The sequence below is a fragment of the Scylla paramamosain genome, unplaced genomic scaffold (genome assembly GCF_035594125.1).
Source record: "Scylla paramamosain isolate STU-SP2022 unplaced genomic scaffold, ASM3559412v1 Contig69, whole genome shotgun sequence".
NCBI classification, from domain to species: Eukaryota; Metazoa; Arthropoda; class Malacostraca; order Decapoda; family Portunidae; genus Scylla; species Scylla paramamosain.
Window position 1 is genome coordinate 255,114 of NW_026973734.1, and position 23,560 is coordinate 278,673.

General features: G+C 40.4%; 1 long non-coding RNA gene across 6 annotated transcripts in view; it reads left to right on the top strand.

Annotated features, from left to right (window-relative positions):
• The window catches only part of LOC135098590 (uncharacterized), a 34,136-nt gene extending 12,240 nt beyond the window's left edge, over positions 1–21,896 (top strand). For 2 of the 6 annotated variants that reach the window (XR_010267151.1, XR_010267152.1), the window contains exons 3-7: positions 12,817–14,080; positions 14,639–14,718; positions 17,114–17,228; positions 19,242–19,695; positions 19,935–21,896. This is a non-coding gene — a long non-coding RNA (uncharacterized LOC135098590). The other 4 variants (XR_010267154.1, XR_010267153.1, XR_010267155.1 and 1 more) reach the window with 4 other exon arrangements.
• The last annotated feature ends 1,664 nt before the right edge of the window (positions 21,897–23,560 follow it).

The window sequence follows — 23,560 nt, forward strand, 5'->3', positions numbered from 1 at the left end:
CTGCTGTGGTGGTGATGGAGGCTGGGCAGCAGGTGTGGCAGGGGTGGCAGGTGACCAGGCAGCAGGTGGAGTTGGCGCGGTGGGTCACGGCAGCAGGAGAGGGAGTGACCTGGTGGCGGTGGTGAGGCAGCAGGTGAGCGTGGCCTCAGTGGCCTGGGTGGCTGGCGAGGCGTGGTGAGTCACAGCTGGGAGAGAGGGTGGCTGGTGACTGGTGAGGCAGCGGCGGTGACCACGGCTGCCGGGCTGGGTGACGGTGTGTGTGTGTCACGTGGCGGCTGGCCGGGCTGGGTGGCGTCGGTGGGTCACGGCTGGGCCAGGCTGGGTGGCGGTTTGGCCGTGGTGGTCCGTGTCAGGCGGAGGCTGACCTGGGCGAGGTACCTATAGCTGTGGCGACGCTATAGTGCTAAAGAACCTGGGACACAGCATTGGTGGAGCTGGCCACTACGGTCTAACTCCGAGTCACCATTTCTAGTGATCTAGGTGGAAGCCGCCAGGAATGTGAGAAGAGAAAACCGACAGGTAACCGTCAGCAGTTGCAAGTCCTTTAATCTCTTAACTCGCCAGAGATAGAGAAGAGAAAACCGACAGGTAACCGTCAGCAGTTGCAAGTCCTTTAATCTCTTAACTCTTTTTGTTCACCAGCTAAGGTTGTATTTATAGCCACTTGTTAGACTGGTTAAACTCTCTCTACATTATTTAACAAAAACATGAACATGTACACAAGAAATACTGAACATAAAAAATGATTTACATAAAGATATGGACAAAGAGAGTGAATGTGTGTGTGTATGTCTGTGTGAAGAAAGGAGTAATATGATGTATAGAAAAGACGTGTAACGTATGTGTCGAAAAGCGTGCACAGAATGTGTATGTATAAAAAAATGAGGAAGAAGAGATGAAAGACGAAAAATCTGTGCAGTAGAAAGAGAACGGGAGGCTGAAAACATATAAGAGAAAACGGAGTGCTTGGAGCGGTGACTTGTGTTTACATATTACTGGTTCTGAGAAGCGCGTAAGCTTTAGTGTACCCTGAATATGAGAGAAAATGGGATATTTCTATGGCTGACTAGATTATTTGCTACATATATATATATATATATATATATATATATATATATATATATATATATATATATATATATATATATATATATATATATATATATATATATATATATATATATATATATATATATATAAAGAAGATTAAAAAGGAAAGAAAACGAAAAAAAAGAAAATAAGCAGTAAAATAACGGATTGATATGTGAAAAAATATAAAGAAAAAAGAAAAATCATGTACCCTAATTAGGGATATTTGTGGGAAAAGGGTTACTTGTGTGAGATGATGAAATAAAACAAAGAAACAGGAAAACAAAGAAAAAGGGGAAACATATGACTTACTGATGAGAATAAAAAAACAAAATGAAACGTGAAAAAAAATAAAAATAAAAGAGCAGAATCTTGCAATACAGTTACGTATGTATATAAGTGTGAAAGTCGTAAGTTGTCCACGAGGATGACATGAAGAAAAGAAAAAAATAATGTTGTAGAAAAATATGTATATAGTATGTGTGAGTTAAACATGATGAAAAAGAATAAAGGAAAAAAGAATAAAAGAAAAGGAAAAAATAAAAACACGTAACTTGAAAAATAAAGAAGAAAAGATATATTTGTAAACAAGACGTAACACGTTCAAGAGGATGTAAAAGAAAATGAAAAAAAAAAAAGGAAAATGCGCACTGTATTTATGTATGTTTGCGTGAAAAACGGAACTTGTTCAAGGTGATGAAATATAACAAAGAAGAAAGAAAAAATGCAGTAAAATTACGTATATATGTCTGAGATATGTAAATTGAAAAGGATTAAAGAAATAACGAAAAAAAAAGAAAAAAAAGAGACATTATGGATGTATGTGTGAAAAACTTAACATGATGAAGAGGATAAAAGTATTTTTAACAAAAGAAATTGGTGTCTTGTTTTTTCATGCACTAATAACATTATTTCTTTGAAAAAAAAAAAAAAACATGCAATTAAATTAAAAGGGAAAAAAAAAAGAAGTGTAGTAAAATATTGAATGCATATGTGAAAATAACAATTTCTCGGAGAACAAAAAAAAAATAAATAAAAAGCATGAAAAAATAAATATATAGTAAAACTAAAATATTTATATAGGAGAGAAAACACAATTTGTTCAAGAGTATGAAATGAAGAAAAAAAAAAAAAAGAAAGAAAAAATCAACTTCAACAAAAACCATTTAGGAAGTATGTGCAAAAAAAATAAAAATAAAAAATGAAATAAATAGATAAATAAATAAAGAAAAATAAATAAAGAAAAATAAAAAATAAAAAAATAATGAAAGTAAAAATGAAAAAGATATATTGTAATAAAATTAAGTATATATATATATATATATATATATATATATATATATATATATATATATATATATATATATATATATATATATATATATTATTATTATTATTATTATTATCATATATATATATATATATATATATATATATATATATATATATATATATATATATATATATATATATATATATATATATGATAATTATAATAATAATATTATTATTATTATACCCATTAATACTTCTAGTACCACCACTACTGCTACTACCACTACTACTACTACTACTACTACTACTACTACTACTACTACTACTACTACTACTACTACTACTGTGTTTACAACCACCCTCGCTAGAGGAGAGTAGGTAGAAGTAAATAAGCAGTAAAATAACGGATTCATATGTGAAAAAATATAAAGAAAAAATAAAAGTCATCTACTCTACCTCTAGCGAGGGTGGTTGTAAACATAGTAGTAGTAGTAGTAGTAGTGGTAGTAGCAGTAGTAGTGGTAGTAGAAGTATTAATGGGTAGTAGAAGTATTAATGGGTATAATAAAAATAATATAATTATTTGATAATATAGTGTTCCTTGCAGCTCTCACTTCCCGTGGAGGGGCACAGGGAGGTGTTGCTCTCTCACCTCCCGTGGGCAGCTCCGTCACCTATTGTGTGTTTGTTAGGCACACGTGGTGACGAAGCTCCATCACCACGTGGTGTTGTGTGCTTGTTAGGCACACGTGGCGATGGAGAGGATGCCCTTGAAGTTTCTTGAAGTTTCTTGGAGAGGATGCCCTTGAAGTTTCTTGTGAGTTCTGAGTGGGGTTTGAACCCCGGCGTCCCTCACTCAAAACTCGAAAGTCCATCACTCTACCCACTGGGCCACGAGGGCCCATAATAGTAGGTGTAAAGTTGGGGTATTTCCCCGTATTGTTTTCACGTCACTAAATATCACTGTAGCTTAATGATACTTTTTGTGTAGATGCGTACTGTCGTGAAACATGTTCATGAGGAGTTACAACCAGATTTATGTGAAAGAAAAAAATAGAAAAATAAAAATATGTAAAATAGAAGATGGTCTTGCTAATTGCAACATAACTCTTCAACCTTTTAATTCAGTCAGTGTTTGAAGTAGTTCGTCAAGCAGGGGAGCATTTTTTCTAGGTCTGTCAATAACTACTTTTTTAACAAGTCGTCGTAAAATTAATAATTATGAGAATAATTATTAGAAAACATTTTTTAATCGTATGAAAAATATTTTCTTAAATGTTTTCTTTTATTTTGATAAGAAAAAAAAAAAGGGTCAGTGTCGATCATAGAGCATTTATCTATAAACAACAACAAAAAGTATGAAAAGCTGTTGATGAATGTGAAGGACGTGTGAGCAAGAGTGCAAATGACTGCATCTCCAGAAAACGGCGCCTGCCCCTCGCCCTGCTGGCTGCTTGCCTCGCACTTTTCTCTTGGCGGGTGTTTCATCGTGCCATCCAGTACATGCAGGCGTCTCAAAGTGTTTGCTGAGACAGGTGTGCCAGTGTCGCTGTAGACATTGCTCTCTGTGTGCCCAGGCCTGAGATGTGACGCTGCCTGTGCCGCGGCAAAGTCCACCCTTGCTTTCATGGCTCTCTTGTGTTGCGCAAGAGAACCAAATGTTGTGGTGCACGGACTCCTTGTCTTTTGCCTTTTGTTACCTGGACATCACAGTACATACATGTGTACTTAGTGAAGTATAAACATTCTCTCTCTCTCTCTCTCTCTCTCTCTCTCTCTCTCTCTCTCTCTCTCTCTCTCTCTCTCTCTCTCTCTCTCTCTCTCTCTCTCTCTCTCTCTCTCTCTCTCTCTCTCTCTTTCTCTCATACAATTATGTGCATAATTGTAAAAACCGCAACTTGTTCAGTAGGATGAAAGAAAGGAAAGAAAAATGTTGAAGAAAAATATGCATATATCATGTGTGAAAGAAAAAAAAACTTGATCATGAAAAAAATAAAGAAAAGAAAAAAATTATAAGATAACACAAGTTAAAAAGAATGAAAAACGTAACTTAGAGTTTAAAAAAAAAAGAAAAAAGAAAAATTCAAAGAAAAAGTAAAATACGTGCTGTAATAATATTATCGATGTTTGTGTGGAAAGCGTAACTTGATCAAGAGGATAAAACAAACAAACAAAAAAAAAAAAAAGGTAAAAAAGGAGAAGGTAGTAAAATTATGTATGGAAAACAAATCCTGAAAATTACAATAAAAAAAAAAAGATATGCAGTAAAATTAAGGACGTCTGTGTGAAAAAGAAACACAGCGTGAAGAAGAGGATGAATTTTGTGTTTTCCTGCAAGAATCTGAGCCTTGCTCGTCACGCAGGAAGAACATTTTCTCTGTGAAATAAATGAAAAAAAAAAAAGAAAGACATCGTGAAGAAGAGGATGAATTGTGTGTTTTCCTGCAAGAATCTGAGCCTTGCTTGTCACGCAGGAAGAACATTTTCTCTGTGAAATCAATGGAAAAAAGAAAACGCGAAAAAAAGAAAATAATGTACGAGTATTAAAATTTTACATATGTGTGTGAAAAACGTTCCCCAAAAAGAATTAAAACAGGAAAAGAAAAATCTACTAAATATAAACCAAAATAATGGATGCATTTGTGAAAAAAAAGAAGGAAATAAATACGCAATGTGGATGTTTGTGTGAACAGCGGGATTTGTCCGAGAGGTAAAAACAAGGAAAAGAAAATGTGAAAAAATATATCTTTCAAGAGAATGAAAAAAATAAAAGCGTGAAAATGTGAATAAAAAAAAATAATAAAGAAGAAAAACAGGATATTGTAATATAGTTATGTATGTGTGTGAAAACCGTAACGCAAAAAATAAAACAGAAAAAAGGAAATAAAAAAATAGTAAATAGTAAAAAACGTAACTTGAAAAGGACAAAAAAGAAAAAAAAAATGTAGTAAAATTATTGAAGCATGTGTGAAAAAGTTAATTTGATGAAAAGGATAAATTAACTTTTTTTCCTGCATAAACTTGAGCCTTGCTTTTCATGCGGCAAGAAAAACAAATGTAAAACAATAGACGTGTTTGTAAAAAAAATACAAAGAAAAAGAAAAAAAATGTAACAATTATGGATGGATTCATCCAAGAGAATGAAATTACACGAAGGAAAACGAAAATAGGAAGAAATGTGAAAAAGATATGTGAAGAAAATCACTAAATAAAAAAACGCTAAAAAGAAATAAAATAAGAAAAAAAGAAGAATATTTTATAATAAAATTATGTATATAAGTGTGAAAATCGTAGCTTGTTCCAAAGAATGAAATAAAGGAAAGAAAAAAAAACAAAAGAGAATATATGTTCCTGAATATATGTATATAGTGTGTGTAAAAAAAAGAAACTTGAAGAATAAAGAAAAAAAATGAAATAAAAACATCTCTCCCGACTGTTAACTTGGTGTACTCTTCAGGAATAACATAGCCAGTGCGAGTCAGGGGAATTGGAGGAGCTTGTTGAGCGTCCTGTCGTCACTGCCGCACGTAGCGGCTCGCAGTAGATGTGGACGGCACATGAGCCAGTGAATGTTCATCCACTTTTGACAAAACGTTAGCCACCAAAGCACGAGAAGATTCTTGAGTAGAAGTAGCATCATCTTTCAGCTCGACCATGGCCTCCCTCGCCTTCACAGCCGCAGCAGTCGTGGAATGATTGTGCCCGTTCGCACTTTTCACGATAGTGAAGGTTTCATCCCCTACTGTTGTGTGAACACGAGCCTTGCATGCAGTAGCCTCACATCGCCAGTATTGCTTGGTTCCATCGGCGTTTTTCTTCTGTGCAGCGTAGATGAAGTTAAGATCATCAACAAGCTTTTCCCTGCCACGGCTTGATAGGATTGTGTGCGGCATGTTGCTCTGACTGTGGTGGCCCACGTACTGAAAAGTGAAAATAGAAAATCGAACCAGTGAACGGTAGTCAAGCTAACAACCTGATGTATCAAATCATGATTCGAACAACACACTCACACAACATCACACACACACACACACACACAGACACACATTGATGGTCGGATCTTGTCGTAGTAATGGAGTTTCGTAACTAACGCGACAAAAATACAGCCAAGGGAACGAATCACCCTAGGGGACAAATAACCCTAGGGTTCGAATCCTCCAGGGGTGAATACCCCGGGGATGAATCAACTGGGACATTTCACCCGGGGACGAATCATCCTAGAACCAGTACATAAGAACATAAGAAATAAGGGAAGCTGCAAGAAGCGAGCAGGCTTACACGTGGCAGTCCCTGTATGAAACACACCTACCAATTTCCATCTGCTATCCCCATCCATAAACTTGTCTAATCTTCTCTTAAAGCTCTCTAGTGTCCTAGCACTAACTACATGATTACTGAGTCCGTTCCACTCATCTACCACTCTATTTGAGAACCAATTTTTTCTTATCTCCTTCCTAAACCTAAATTTTTCAAGCTTGAACCCGTTATTTCTTGTTCTACCCTGGTTGCTGATCCTAAGGATTTTGCTTACATCTCCCTTGTTATAACCCTTATACCACTTAAAGACTTCTATCAGGTCCCCTCTTAACCTACGTCTCTCTAGAGAATGTAAATTTAACAGCTTCAACCTCGCTTCGTAAGGAATACTCCTCATCCCCTGTATCCTTTTACTCATTCTCCTCTGTACTGATTCTAATAGACCTATATATATCTTTGCTGTAATGTGGGGACCAGAACTGCACAGCGTAGTCTAGATGAGGTCTGACCAGCACCAAGTATAACTTTAATATTACTTCAGGCCTTCTACTTTTAACACTCCTAAAAATGAATCCTAGTACCCTATTTGCCTTGTTTCTGGCTTCTATGCATTGTTTCCCTAGACGGAGTTCAGAGCTAACTATAACTCCTAAATCTTTCTCGTACCCTGTACCTACCAGAGTTTGGGTGTTTAATGTGTACCTATTGTGTGGGTTTCCTCTACCTACGCTAAGCACTTTGCATTTATTGATATTAAATTGCATTTGCCATCTATCCGTCCATTTAATCATTCTATTTAAGTCTGCCTGCAAGGCGATGTCATCCGAATCTGACCTAATTAATCTACCATCTTTGTGTCATCCGCAAATTTACTAACATCACTACTAATTCCACTATCCAAGTCATTGATATATATTAGAAATAACAATGGCCCTAATACTGATCCCTGTGGCACCCCATTAATTACATGACCCCACTCGGATTTTGAGCCGTTTATTACCACCCTCTGTCGCCTGTTACCAAGCCATGACCCTATCCAGCCTAACACCTTCCCATCTATCCTGTGTGCCCTAACCTTTCTCAGGAGCCTTTGATGGGGCACCTTGTCGAATGCTTTACTAAAGTCCAGATATAAGATATCATAACTATCACCATTATCTACTGCCTCGTACACCTTACTGTAAAAACTTAACAAGTTTGTCAGGCAAGACTTCCCCTTCGTGAAGTCATGCTGTGACTGATTTATCAAGTTATGTTTGTCTAAATGTTCCCTAATGTTCCTCGCTATTATTGACTCTAACATTTTACCTACAACTGAAGTTAAGATGACAGGTCTATAATTAGACGCTAAAGTTTTATCTCCTTTCTTAAAGATGGGTACTACATTAGCCTACCTCCACATTACTGGTACCTCACCCGACTCCAGTGATTTCCTAAAGGCGGAAACTAACGGCTCACTAATAATCTCTTTGCATTCCTTAAGTACTCTGGGATATATTTCATCAGGTCCTGGTGACTTGAACTTTTTTAGCCTATCTATCTCCTGTTCCACTATCTCCCTAGTTATGGAAATATATGTCAGCTTCTCATACTCATCTGGTCTAAACACCTGTTCACTATCTGGCATATCCTGCATGTTTTCCTGGGTGAAGACAGTTAAAAAATAATCATTCAGAAGTTTACTAATCTCCTCTCCAGAACTAACCAGCTCCCCATCTGCTGCCTATAATGGACCTACAGTATCCTTATTCTTCGTCCTGTATACCTGATAAAATCCCTTGGGGTCCGTCTTCGCCTGGCTGGCTACCTTTAATTCATAATTGTCCTTAGCTTTCCTCGTTAACTTCCTGACTGTTCTAACTAATTCATTATATTGTGTCCTTAAAACTTCCTCACCTGCCCTTAATCTCTTATATATACTTCTCTTACGCCCTATATAATGCTTTAACCTAGCAGTTATCCATTTAGGGTCATTTTTTTGTGATCTTATTGTTCTATACGGGATATTTGCTAATTGACCTTTTTTTAAATTTATCTACGAAATATTTATACAATTCGGCTACATTTACTTCACCTAATCCCCTCATCTCGTCCCCTACCATCCTCTCCACTTCCTCATCTACTCGCCTCGACCTCACCTCTCTCATTTCAGCATGCCCTGACATTCCAACATACTCACACCTATCTCCCCCCTTCCTCTTTCCTCCTCCCTTCCGGAGCCTCACCTCACCTCCCTCATCCTGCCTTATCTCTCTGAACTCCGTCCCTGACCTGACCTCACACTGCATCCTTTGCCAGTCCACTTCTTGGAGGTACCTTTTTAATTCTTCAAAATCTGCTCTCCTAAAGTCAGGTATTTTACTAGTGTTTTTGTTTCTAACAGTTTCTTCCCATTGTAGATTGTACCTAATTTCCCTATGGTCACTGTTACCTAGCTGTCCTCCAACCTCTACCTGCGTGACTGCTTCCTCCCTGTTAGTAAGAATTAAATCTAGAATATTATTCCCCCTTGTGGGTTCTACGACTACCTGTTTTAAAAAATTATCCTGAATTACCTTAAGAAATTCATCTGCTTCCTTGTTACCCACAATCAGACTCCAGTCGATATTCCTAAAATTAAAATCTCCTACCACACATACCTGACTGTACCTGCCTGCTCTGTTTAATTCCTGCCACAGTGAGGTGTTAATTTCCTCTGTACTGGTCGGTACTGTACTGACTGCGATACTTCCTTAAGATCTACCCATATCGACTCTGCTTTGTTATCTGTTTTAATTCTATTGTTCATGCAACACTGTAATGTGTCCCTAACGTAGAGCGCGACGCCTCCTCCTCTCCTGTTTTCCCTATCTTTATAGAACATTGTATACCCATCTATCTTAACCTCTGGATTAAATACTTTTTCTGACATGTCTAACCAAGTTTCAGTTAAAGCAATGATATCAAATTTCTCTACGCTCGCTATTCCTCTAAGCAAGTCTGTTTTATTCAGAATACTTTTACAATAGTAGAACAGTAGTAGTAGTAGTAGTAGTGATGGTGGTGGTGATGGTAATATTGATAATAGTAGTAGTAGTAGTAATAGTAGTAGAAGTGATGGTGGTGGTGGTGGTGGTAGTAATATTGATAATAATAGTAAAGTAGTGTAGTAGTAGTAGTAGTAGTAGTAGTAGTAGTAATAATGGTGGTGATGATGGTGTTAGTAATATCGGTAGTAGTAGTAGTAGTAGTAGTAGTAGTAGTAGTAGTAGTAGTAGTAGTAGTAGTAGCAGTAATAGTAGTAGTAGTAGAAGCAGCAGCAGCATATGTTTGTTAATGGAATCGGCAGCGATAAGGTCATCTCCCCCATCCTAACAAAATAATACAACGGTAATCGGTAATAAATCATCAATGAAGTTTCACATTACAATAACCTGTAACATGGAATCATAAATATTCCTCATATCACATCATTAAGTCGTTAATAATAACAAAAACTTAACTATTGTAATATACAATTATATATAACACAAAAATAAAACGAATATCCCCCGTAACATTTCATAAACCACAATACAAAATAACAAGCCTGACTGCCCAGTTCTCTTGCAGTGCTTTTATTTATTGTTTTCTTTTCTGTAGTGTTATTAATCCCCAACCTATGTTCGTGTGCCCCTATGCACTGTTTTGTAACCAACCTTTCTTTAATAAACTGTTAAACTGCGACTGATGTACAGGCACAGTACAAGGTTTTCGGTACAGGTCAGAGTACGTTTCAGAAAAGATGGGATTGCTATTTTTGCTGTTCGAACTTTCATAGGTTTCGAGACGTGAGCTCGAGGCGATGAAGGGTTGAGCCTGAGGGACTTCCCATTTTTCAGTGTGTGTGTCGTGGTGGCGAGGAGCGGTGGTGTAGCTTCCTTTGGCTCCTCCTGCTTCTCCTTTCTTTTCCCCCTTTAGTCTTTTTTAACGTTTGTCCTCGTGTCCCTCTTCCTCCTCGTTGCCTTTCCATCGTTATCGTTATTATCATCCTCGCCCTCTCCGCCGGCCTTGTGTTCCTCACCTTACATCTGCAGATGGGGCTCACCCTCCTCTTCCTTTTTCTGCTGCTTCAACGCTTCTCGATTTTAATTTTCTTTCTCTTCGTTCTCATCTTTTATCTTGTCCTCCACGCCACATTGTCACTGTCGATCCGGTGTCATTGCAACGTCTTGTTCAGGTGAGTTTCAAGCCTTGTATTAAACAGTGGAAGTTTGCTTATCTCGTTGCAAGCGTGTATGTGTGTGTGTGTGTGTGTGTGTGTGTGTGTGTGTTAGTTTTCATGATGTTTATAGATAAGTTTGATAAGTTTTTATGTAGTTTACATGCTTTTTAGGGGTAAGTTTTGTTTTCATATTTCCAAGATACACGTATATCTATTTTATTTTTAAAAATGTTGGTAATGGTACTCAGACTCTTTACGTCCCTCCATCATCACCAGTTTGCTTGTTTTCTCCCTCGCTTCTCCACTCGTTGGCATTTTCTCCTCCTCCCTCACTGTTTACTTGTTCTCTTCCTCCATCCTTCGCTCGTTCCTCGTTTTGCACCCTCCCACTCCTTTATGTACTTCTCTATCTTCCCTCTTGCCTCTTCTCAAGTTAATTTGTTCCTTCATCAGTAGTGAGATTTTAAAATATTTGGTAGTATTCCCAGTATCACGTGAACATTGATCATTTTTCTAATAGGTTTACAATTATTACCCTTCATCTCCTTTCCATCCTGCCCCCTGCCACCTTCCCTGCCTCTACCCCGTGCCTCCTTCCTCAGACTCTACCCCCTGCTGTCCTCTGTTACTTCTTGCTGCATTCCTCTCTCCTTCCTCCTCCTCCACTGTTCTTTCTTTGGCTGTCAGTTGGTTTCTTGCAGCATTCCACCGTTTTCCTTCTCCCTCCCTCCGCTCTAAACGTCAAGATGATAAATTTCGTTCTCTTGTTTGTTTGCTGTCTCCTGTCTACCACTTCTCTCTCCCCTTTCCTCCCTCCCTCTTCAGAGATTTATTTCCTTCACTGGTGGATGGAGAGTTGTGCATCGTGGAAGGAGGAGAGGGTGGGGAGGGGAGTAAGGGAATGTTAGATGGCTAAGTTAGATGTACTTGGCTTCATTATCGCTTCTTTTCATGGTAATTTGGTGGTATTAGCTGGTATTACTACTACTACTACTACTACTAATTATTATTATTATTATTATTATTATTATTATTATTATTATTATTACAGGATACAAGCTCTTCAAGGGTCATTCAGTCCCTCGTTTCCCCCTGATTCATGTGTTTCCTCCTTTACTCGTTAACTAGTTACTTCCTTTTCTCCACGCCTCCATCCCCATCCTCTTCTTCCCTACTTTCTCTCCTCGTCCCTCCATCTCCTCGTCCCCCTCCTCGTTTCCCTTCCTCCCTCCCTCCCTCCCTCCTTCCCTCCTAGAATTGCCTCCCAACTATTTCGGAATTAATCGTAAATCGTCCTTCTGGTGATTCATGGTTTAAAATATTATAATTTAGGTGATGCGTGTTAATGTTAAAAGTTCCTTGAATACTGGCAATGTACGCGACGTGCGTCTCGCTGATATATTTTTCATCATCCTCTTCGCGCTTCCAACTTCTGCCCTGAATATTTCTCTTTCCCTTTCCCTCTTTTCTTTCTTTAACTATAACCCTCTGTTATGATCCCCACCTTTGCGTCTGTTTTTTTTTCATCCGCCGCCACCTTCTTTGTCTGTCTGTCTGTCTGTCTGTGCCTCGCCCCTTTCTGTTTATCTTTGTCTATCTCTTGTCTGTCTTTCTTTCTCTGTCAGCGTCTGCCTCTCGTCGATTCCCTTTCAGTTTTCTGTTATCGCTTACTCGTACGTGTGATAAATTACACAGATCTTTATAATTTCTTGTTTCACTTCCAAAAGCTGCTAGTATATTTACTCCATTGCTGCCTCGGTGCAAGTTTTCAAGTCCTTGAAATAATTAGGCAGTCAGTTATTTGTTATTGACGAGGATTACGGAACAACAACAATAACGAATGAATGCTTTTAGATGGTTGTGATACGTATACCACCTGTTTACCAAATATAATAATAGGAGCTTCAATTCTTGCGATCCGTATTCAAACATTTGGTATAGTTCTTGTTAACACAGAAAATTAAGCAATTATAAGTGTTAGAGATTACACAAATTTCTTTGGTTTGTAACAGGAAACCGGAACAAGGAGACATGAAAGTTGGCAGTGCGTGTGGCTGTGGTGAGCGGCGGCGGCGGCGGCGGCGGCGGCGGCGGCGGCGGCGGCGGCGACGACGACGACGACGACGACGACGACGACGACGACGACGACGTGTGGCGTGGCGAGCGGGTTTTTGCAATATCCCTCTCCTTCCCGTTTTCTGTTATTCCCCTTTCTCTTCCTCCGCCTCGTGTACTGCTACTCGCTCTTGTACGGTGACTTTTTTTTTTTTTTTCCTTCGTTGCAATATTTTGTCTATTTTCTCTTTTCTTTTCTTCTCGTGCTTTTTTATTCACATTATTATTTCTTATTCTATTTTGTTTATTTTGTGTGTTTGTACGTGTGTATTTTCCTCTTCCACATTTTATTTGGATTTTCTTAATTTTTCTCGTATTTTTCTATTCTCCTATTCTTCCTTGTATCACACACACACACACACACACACACACGCCGCGTAGTGCAGTGGTTGTTAGCACGCTCGGCTCACAACCAAGAAGGCCTGGGTTGGAATCCCGGGAGCGACGAGGCAAATGGGTGAGCCTCTTAATGTGTAGCCCCTGTTCACCTAGCAGCAAGTAGGTACGGGATGTAACCCGAGGGGTTGTGACCTCGCTGTTTTATTATTAAATAGTTTGCATATTTATTTATCTACATATATTATTTGCATATTTATTTATCTACATATATTATTTTTATTTTATTATTATTATTATTATTATTTATTTTATTTTATTTATTTATTTATTTATTTTTTTTTTTTTGTGTGTGTGTGTGTGTGTGTGTGTGTGTGTGTGTCGGGGATGAGTTTTACAGCTCTCATCGCAAGTTGTATTAAAATTCAATAGCCACATTTGCTCGCTCGTGTATATATTGTTTAGTGTTATCAGCGGTTCTTAAGAAACAAGATTTTAAGAGATTATAAACTTTACGTGATATTAAGTTTTGTTTGGTTAACACTTGATGCGCTTCATCCTTCTCTCGCTCCTTGTTCGTGTTTCATTCTCTTTCCTCGTGTAAACTGCTGTCCTCATTCGTTTGTTCCCTTCTTTTATGCACTTCAACCATCCAGCCACAATTTCTCGGTTGCCTCTGCACTTGTGTTGTTGTCTTGTTCATCTTGTATTCTAAGGCAATGGAACAGTCCGTTGATTTCTGTTGCTATTTTTAAATTCTTGCACTATATACATTTTTCATAGATTTTCCTGGAAACCATGATTTTAAGACCAATTGGAAAGTGGGTGAGTGTTCGAAAGCACACACAAAAGTTCCTAATTTCACCGTTAGTCACTGGAGGCAAACTTTAGAGATTCAGTAAATCTTTGTTAATGTTGCTTTCTCCCCCTTTACAGATTGCCTGTTCATCTTTCCATTCCTCAACGCTTTGTTATTCTCGTCTTCCGCTTTTATTCCTGCTTCACTTCTAGTTTCAAGAGACTCGGTTTGTGAGTCGTATGCTTGCGTGCGTTGCAGTGGTGAGAGGAAATGTGTGTGTGTGTGTGTGTGTGTGTTCTGGCTAGTGGACAGAAGACGTGTGTGTGGTGGGGTGGGGACAGTATTTAGTGAAGGAATGTGGTTGTGTGTGTGTGTGTGTGTGTGTGTGTGTGTGTGTTAGGGGGGGTGGGAATGGTGGTGGGTGACGGGGAGCGCGTCGTTGCAGTCTTAACATTTTCTCTCGTTATCCACGTCCTCTTTGTCAGCCTCCACCTTTTCTTGTCCCTGAGTTTTCTGCTTCCTTTTCTGCATGAACTTACACATATCGTCGTCTCCTTTTACTTCTTCATCCTTTTGCTTTTCAGTCGTGATGGTCCTCGTCCAGCTCCTCGCCACCTCACCACACGCCACCACCGTCCCTGTTGATGCTGCGTCAACTTTATTGGTGAGCCTTGCGTCCCAAAGGTTTTTTTTCCCCCTCTTTTTCTCCTGTATTCCTCACCGCTCGTTTAGGCTGTCGTCTTTCCCTTCCCCTTTCTCTTTCTTTTCACCACACTTTCACCACTCTCTCTCTCTCTCACTCTCTCTCTCTCTCTCTCTCTCTCTCTCTCTCTCTCTCTCTCTCTCTCTCTCTCTCTCTCTCTCGTTTTGGAATAAATTATCTAAAAATATCGTGTTTATTTACGTGATTTTTTTTTCTCATGCTTTTCTTGTCCCCATTTCCTTTCTCTCAGCTTCCATTTATTTTTCTTGAATAAATTCTAAAGCGTTAAAGCAGGAGAGCAAGATACCGAGAAAACAATATCTGCGTGTAATGTTCACCACCACGGTCTTGGAGATCACGTGTTAGACCAAAGCGAGCTATATATGTATACACCTCAGGAAAAGCGTAGAGTTCATGGCATCCCGATCAGTGAGTAAGCCTGGGAATTTTCTTAAACCACTCATCTAATCCTGTTTTTCATGTAGGAGGGGGGTCAGGGAGAATATATCTGCTCCTTCTTCATGATCGCCTCTATATGTATGACTCAGTGCTCAGGGAGATCAGTAACTGCTCGGTTATTAATTAATTTTCACTGCAACATACAACAATTCACAGCACTAGAAACAATGTATGAAATATCTGTGAGCGTGTACAAGAAACGAGGGGATTAAAGAGTATGTTCTGTAATTTCTACCCAGTATAATGTTTGGAGGCGGCTGTCAAACAAGAAGAGATGTCTCAGTGTGCCAAATAGCAGTGAAAAAATTAAGAATCCTTGGCATCGGAGTGCAAAGCGAAAATTGGCTTGTCAGGCGATAGCTAGGGAACGATGCCTCACATACTACTTCCTCATTCTTTTTCTTTTACTACTTCATCATTCCTTTCTCTTTTGTCTTGGTGGTCCTTGTCCTGCCCCTCGTCACTCGCCGCCACCTCTCCCCGTCAGCTTTATTTATTGGTGAGTTTCAAGACATGCATTCCAAATTTTCTCTCTCTCTCTCTCTCTCTCTCTCTCTCTCTCTCTCTCTCTCTCTCTCTCTCTCTCTCTCATTCATCGTTGCATGGACGTCTTCAGTTCCTTTTCTGCTCCAGCCATGTTCGTTCCGTTGTCTGTACTAACAAGTCAATGGTAAATAATGGCAAATCTAGTCGAGCTCCGTTCGCATAGCCATGCGCGTGGAGGCATCCCCAACACTTCACTCTGCTTCTTTCCACTTTGACCAAGAACGGTCTGAAGTAATCCACTCCAGTTGACGAGAATGGTGCCAGCATCGGGGTTACTCGGTCCTTAGGCAGGTGTGTTTGTCGGTGTAGTTGAGGAGTCCTGTTGTTGCGACAGTTTGGAGGAATCCATTAATTGTGACGTAACATGCTCCCATCCTGTTGTGTCAACTGTCAAGTTCTCATGCACTCTTGTAGAATGTTTTGTAATATGATCTCTCCGTATGTTTTTTTTTTTTTTTTCGGAATCAGATTCTGATGAAACTTTTCTCTCACATTCTTTCTCTCCATTTTTTTCTCCATTTTCTTTCTCGGTTTTCGTTTTTGCTGATTAATCTTTTAAAGGTTTGAAGCGAGAGAGCAGGATACCGAGAGAACAATATTTAATTAAGAAAGGATAGTTAGTGTACATGCGTGCCTGTGGGTGGTATAGTCCTGTAGCAGTCTGAAGGTCATCCTGTCATCCACCATCCTCCTTTTTACTGTCCTCCTTTAGGGATTCTTGCTTCTTGCACGTAAACGTATTGTCTTCACTTACTTCCTCATTCTTTCTTCGTCTTGACGGTACTTGTCTTGCTCTCCGTCACACGCCGCCGCCTCGCCACCACGGCTGCTGTTGGTGCTGCCGGCAACTTCATTGCTGAGTTTCAAGGCAAAGCTTTCTCTTTTTTCCGTATTCTTCACCGCTCGTTTAGGCTGCCATCTCCCCCCTCTCTCTCTCTCTCTCTCTCTCTCTCTCTCTCTCTCTCTCTCTCTCTCTCTCTCTCTCTCTCTCTCTCTCTCTCTCTCTCTCTCTCTCACTTTTCTTTTGAGTTACTGTAACTTTACAAACATTTAAAAGCCTTCATATTTATGCATTTTATGATTGTGTAAATTTCTTGTACATTTTTTGTTCGGTTTCAGATTCCAACCAGACTTTCATGTTTTTTTCAACCTTTTTCTCCATTTTCCCTTCTCTTTTCACTCCAGGTTGTTTTAATTTTTAAGGCTTTGAAGAGAGAACAAGATGCTGATAGAATAATGTGTGTGTGTGTGTGTGTGTGTGTGTGTGTGTGTGTTTGACGAGTATTGTGTATTTGCTTATTGTTTTCTACTATTTTTGGTTTTCTCTTTTGACGTTCCATTTTTTTTTCAGTTACCTGTCGAACTTCATTGCAGTCCTCGCCGTTGCATTCCCACATGCGTCGCTGTCATGGCACCCTGGCACCCTACAGCCACAACTGCTGCTGCTGTCTTTTATCCTGTAACAGGTGATGTGTAGCAGTTCATTCGTTATTCCGCAAGCGATGTTTTTTTTTTGAAAAAATAATCGCAATTTTCCGAAAGAATGATAATTTTCAGCAAAACCGTGGACATTATATATAATCTTTCCCTATTCCTGTGCCGAGATTTATTATTCTCTCCCCTTGCAAGTCTACCACCCCCCATCTCCATCCTTGCCGTGGTATCTTTCAGTTAACTTTCACCTGTGTACTGTGTTTTACTTTTTTTTTTTTTTTACCTTTTTCATTGACTTTTATTGCTGTCTTCTTTTTCTCTCCGTTTTTATTTTTTATTTTTTCGCTCCGATAATCATGTTAATTTCCTCACACACTACGGCTCTTTTCTAGCAGCTGTCATTTAGGATTAGGAATATCTACTGGATGGTGTTCTGTCCCTTGGTAGTAAGGAGTGGTGAGTATTATTAACCTACAGTTTTAGCCACAAATATTGCTGATCATTAGTTATATTATGGTGTGGTGTGGTAGTGATGTCAGGCTGCAGTGGTGAAATGTTTTCTTGATGTGGTGGTGGTTACACAAAGGTAGTGAGAGATAATGAATGGTACAGTGATACACACAAGGTACAGTCGGCTTCAAAATGAAACGCACTTTCTTTACCTCTATTTCCACCAATATTTGTAGCCTCTTACCATGTCAACTCCAAGTTTATTAGGAGGCGTAAATATGACTGGTTGGAAGTCTGAAGCTTCCTGTACATGCGGTAAAGGTAATAATGTGAATGACTTGTGATGATGAGGGGAGAAAGGTGGCGATAGATGAGGATGGTGGTGATATTATTCAGTGAGTGAAAAAAGGTTGACGCATGGTGCTGGAGGTGTGAGAGTGAGAGTGATGGAGGATCAGAGGTGATGTGATTGTCAATGATGGGTGCTGGAGTGATGGAGGTCACGGGAGGTTGGATAACGGCGTGATGATTAGTGATGGGAGTAATGGATATGACGTGTTGTGAGGGAATGATGATTAATGATGGGAAGTGATGTGTGCTGACAGCCTATTTTTCTTTAGGGCAATATGGGCTTCGGTTCCCTCCCATTGCTTCCTTGCAACCCTGTCTCCTTTCTCATTTACTGAGTTTCACATATTACCGTTACTGGTAATTTAAATTTTCTTTACTCTGAGTTGTGACCTTCGTTCTTTCACTCAATTCAGAGTATCGAATGATAATTTTTACGTAATGAAAAAAACAAATTTTCAAGATTCTTATCACTGCAATCTCTCTCTCTCTCTCTCTCTCTCTCTCTCTCTCTCTCTCTCTCTCTCTCTCTCTCTCTCTCTCTCGGTATTGTCGATTAAATAAGTCATTGGTAAGCGGCTGTGGTTCGTAAACACTGTTTGAGAGGACAGACTAGGTCCCAGGGGAGGAGAAGAGGGAGAGAGAAAAGAATGACGGTGTAAGTGCTCTGTACAGAGGATGGAAGGTGAAGCAGAGAATCGACAATACTGAGAGAGAGAGAGAGAGAGAGAGAGAGAGAGAGAGAGAGAGAGAGAGAGAGAGAGAGAGAGAGAGAGAACACGTTTCCTGCTTTTCGTTCTTCCTTTGTGTTCCCCGCCAGTCATTACTAGCATCACAGCAACACAACCGGCGGCGTGGTCGTGCTGCTTTTAAATTCCACCGAAAATGCACCGAGGAGACGCGGGAATGTAGGGAAATTGTTTATTTTTGTTAATATTCTCTCTCTCTCTCTCTCTCTCTCTCTCTCTCTCTCTCTCTCTCTCTCTCTCTCTCTCTCTCTCTCTCTCTCTCTCTCAGTATTGTCGATTCTCTGCTTCACCTTCCATCCTCTGTACAGAGCACTTACACCGTCATTCTTTTCTCTCTCCCTCTTTTCCTCCCCTGGGACCTAGTCTGTCCTCTCAAACGGTGTTTACGAACCACAGCCACTTGCTTACCAAAGACTTATTTAAAATCGATTTCTTTCCCCACCTCTTTCCCTATCATTGCTAGTTTTCTTAGCCTAACATGACTTGTTACCCAGCCAGGCGTGTGAGCGGTGTTGTGATCGTCGCCTAGAGGTGTCCATGTTCCGGGAGTCGCTGCCCTTCCAGTCCCCCTCCGCTGTCTGTCTGAGCAACCTGGGTGAAGAGCGGCGGACGCCGCGTTCCATGTTAATGTTTGCTGACCAGCCGTCCTCTCCTATTTTCTCGGTCCTAGCGAGGTGAAGGAGGGACGCTTGCTTCTGCGGCAAACAGAAGCAATCCACGAGGACGACAGGAAGGTGCGAACGTTTGAGGTGGATGAAAATAATTAATTAATTGCTCAATATGTTGCTGACCAGCAGTCTTCAACGTTCGCACCGTGTCGTCCTCGTGGGTTGCCATCTTAAACGTTTAACCTTCACCACTTTATCAGAAGCCGCCTCCTTTACTAACTAGTAGGGACTGGAGAGGCAAAGAGGACGGGGCTGATCAGCAAACGGATGGAGAAACCAAGAGTGTATGTATGGATAAGTAGTATGGGTTTGTTAGTTCAGCTTGAAAACTTTGTAGTATGCAACGTAATATAGCAGGGTAATAGGCAGGGGGAACAGGTTAAGTTCAAGTTGCCTTTAATGTGAAAACCATAATATGAAGTGAGGTGGAGTTTTATTTGGTGCGTAATTTACAGTAGTAATTAATTATTCACAAAATTCTCCTCGCGAATTCTCAGTTATTCGCTGCTCTCTCGCTTCCCAGATGCCATCTCGTGTCTCCAACCCAACGGGGTGGTTGTAAGCACCGAGCAGAATCAGGGAGCCAAGACGCAAGTATGGGGATAGCCCGCGAATGCCCGGCGATGTCTTTAGTACGAAAACTCTGGGAGGGTGAAGAGGCACGTGGCATTCAGCGGGTGAGAACTCGCATGTTGCTGGAAGACAAGTAAGTGTTGCAACTATGGACATCTACCACCAGAGCGGTAGCCGGCCATTACGAATTACCCACACCATTTTGAGATGAAGAACCGGATCTGCCAAACAACAACAACGAGATGGCGCAGAAACGCTTGAAGGGACAGACGACGCCTCGCTAGGGATTCGGACTTCAGACGACGATATGCAGGAGAGAGAGAACACTTGCTGTTAAAGAGCGATGCCAGCGTCTGAACGTGAAGGACCACGAGGAGTAACCTGGTGCCTGCCTCACCATCCACTCATGAACCCAAACAAACCTGAGAAAGTGAAGGCTTTGTTTGCGCAGCGAAGTACAACAACGTTTCCCTCAAAGACTGAGTGATGCAGGTTCCTGACCTAAATAGCAAACTGGTGGGTGCCCTTCTGCGTTTCCGAAGTGAACGGATTGCCGCGATGGCTGATGTGAAGGCAATGTTTCTCATCAAGCTGGCGTGACCCCTCTTCACCGAGACTCCTTAAGAGATTCCTTTGGTGGAAAGATGGGAACCTAAGGAGGGTAACGCGCGCCTACCGAATGACGGGTATGTCTTTTCGGGTGTGTATGGAGTCCCTCCTGTGCTGCTTACGCATTGCAACGAACTTTGACCGACTGTGAGGAAGAATATGGCATAGCTAGTAGTTACTGAACATGGAGGGGCTTGTACGTAGACAACTTACTTCTTTCAGTACCCTCCACCGAAAAGGCATCCAGATTTACTCGCGATCTTTGGCTCACAAAGAGAGGATTTCTGCTAAGTGGGTTAGTAGTAACCTTAAGGAGACATAGTACAGTACTGTGTCCTACAGAGAGAGACAGGAATAAGAATAGATCTGAGTAAGGACGCACTGGCTACAAAACGGGATCTGGAAAGGGATCAATCAATCAACTAGCTGTGAGGGGAGTACTGAGGGTGAGCAGCTCCGTTCATGACCCTCTTGGACTGGTCAGTCCTGTAATGATTAAGGCGAAGGCGATGATCAATTAAGGCGAAGGCGAAGATCTTTCAGGACGAGTGCAGCCGATAAGGAAGGATGGATGACCCCCTCCTAAATCACCACAGGTCCTAGTTGGTTGGCTTGGCTGGAGGAGTTACCAGGACTGACAGTCTTTCAAGTTCCCCGATGCTACAGGCGGGAGGACATGGGAGATGTTTTATCACTTACCAACTGCATCATTTCAGATCAAACAGGCTGAGATGGTGATATTAAGAGTTGTTCAAACCACAACGTGCAAAGAGGAGATGAACATCCTAAAGTCAAAGTCAAAGAAAAAAAACTACAGAGGAAACATTCGATCTGTCGAGTGGAACCCCTTCATGGGTGAGGGTGGATCCAGCCGTCCTCCATGTGGACAGCTGGACCACGCACCGTTGCATGCTACAAGTCAGTATCCCATTTCCATGCTCATACGGAGAGAGATCATCATATCACAAAATTGATTCTACAAGAGTGCATGAGGACTTACTTGACAGTTCACGCAGGATGGGAGCATGTTACGTCACACTTACTGGATTCCACATACACCACCTGCCTGAGGACCGAGAGTAACCCCCATGCTGGCACCATTCTCGTCAGCTGGAGTGGATTGCTTCAGACCGTTCTTGGTCAAAGTGGAAAGAAGCAGAGTGAGTGAGTGGGGATGCCTCCACGTGCATGACTACACACATAAGAACATAAGAAATAAGGGAAGCTGCAAGAAGCGACCAGGCTTACACGTGGCAGTCCCTATATGAAATATACCTACCTATTTTCTATTTATTATCCCTATCCATCCATAAACCTGTCTAATCTTCTCTTAAAGCTCTCTAGTGTCGTAGCACTAACGTTGTTAAACTTGATTTACCGAGTCCGTTCCACTCATCTACCACTCTGAGAACCAAACCTAAACCTAAATTTTTCAAGCTTGAACCCATTATTTCTTGTTCTCTACCCTGGTTGCTGATCCTAACAATTTTGCTTATACCACTTAAAAAGACTTACTTTTTAATAAAAGTATCAGGTCCCCTCTTAAAATAACATCTTTCTAAAGAATGTAAATTTAACAGCTTCAATCTCGCCTCGTAAGGAATACTCCTCATCCCCTGTATCTTTTTAGTCATTCTCCTCTGTACTGATCTATATAAAATACATCTTTCTAAAGAATGTAAATTTAACACAGCTTCAATCTCGCCTCGTAAGGAATACTCCTCATCCCCTGTATCCTTTTAGTCATTCTCCTCTGTACTGATCTATATATATCTAATAGAGACCTATATCACAGCGTAGTCTACACGAGGTCTGACCAGCGAGCGCAAAGTATAAAACTTTAATATCACTTCCGGCCTTCTACTTTTAACACTCCTAAAAATTAATCCTAGTACCCTATTTCACCTGCTTCTCAAGACGGAGTTCAGAGCTATATAACTCCTAAATCTTATCTAAATCTGCCTGCAAGGCGATGGCATCCGATTCTGACCTAATCTTACCTATCTGTGTCAACCGCAAATTTACTAACATCACTACTAATTCCACTATCCAAGTCATTGATGTATACTATATTAAAAACAACAATGTCCCTAATACTGATGATCCCTGTGGCACCCCACTCGGATTTAGAGCCGTTTATTACAAACAACTCTCTGTCGCCTGTCGCTTAGCCATGACCTTATCCAGCCTATCACCCTCCCATCTATCCCGTGTGCCCTAACCTCTCTCAGGAACCTCTGATGGGGTACCTTGTCAAAGGCTTTACTAAAGACCAGATATAAGATGTCATAACTATTACCATTATCTGCTGCTTCCTACACTTTACTGTAAAAACTTGACAAGTTTGTCAGGTAAGACTTCCCCCTTCGTGAAGCCATGCTGTGACTGATTTATCAAGTCATGTTTGTCTAAATGTTCCCTAATGTTCCTTGCTATTATTGACTAATATTTTACCTACAACTGAAGTTAAGGTTTTATCTCCTTCCTTAGAGATGGGTACTACATTAGCCTGCCTTCACATTACTGGTACCTCACCCGACTCAAGTGATTTCCTAAAGGCAGAAACTAACGGCTCACTAATAAAGTAATCTCTTTGCATTCCTTAAGTACTCTGGGATATATTTCATCAGGTCCTGGTGACTTGAACTTTTTTAGCCTATCTATCTCCTGTTCCACTATCTCCTCAGTTATGGAAATATGTCAGCTTCTCATCATCTGCTCTAAACACCTGTTCACTATCTGGCATATCCTGCATGTTTTCCTGCGTGAAGACAGTTAAAAAATACTCATTCAGAATCTTACTAATCTCCTCCCCAGAACTAACCAGCTCCCCATCTGCTGCCTTTAATGGACCTATAGTATCCTTATTCTTCGTCCTGGTCCGTCTTCGCCTGGCTACCTTTAATTCATAATTGCCCTTTGCTTTCCTCGTTAACTTCCTGACTGTTCTAACTAATCCATTATATT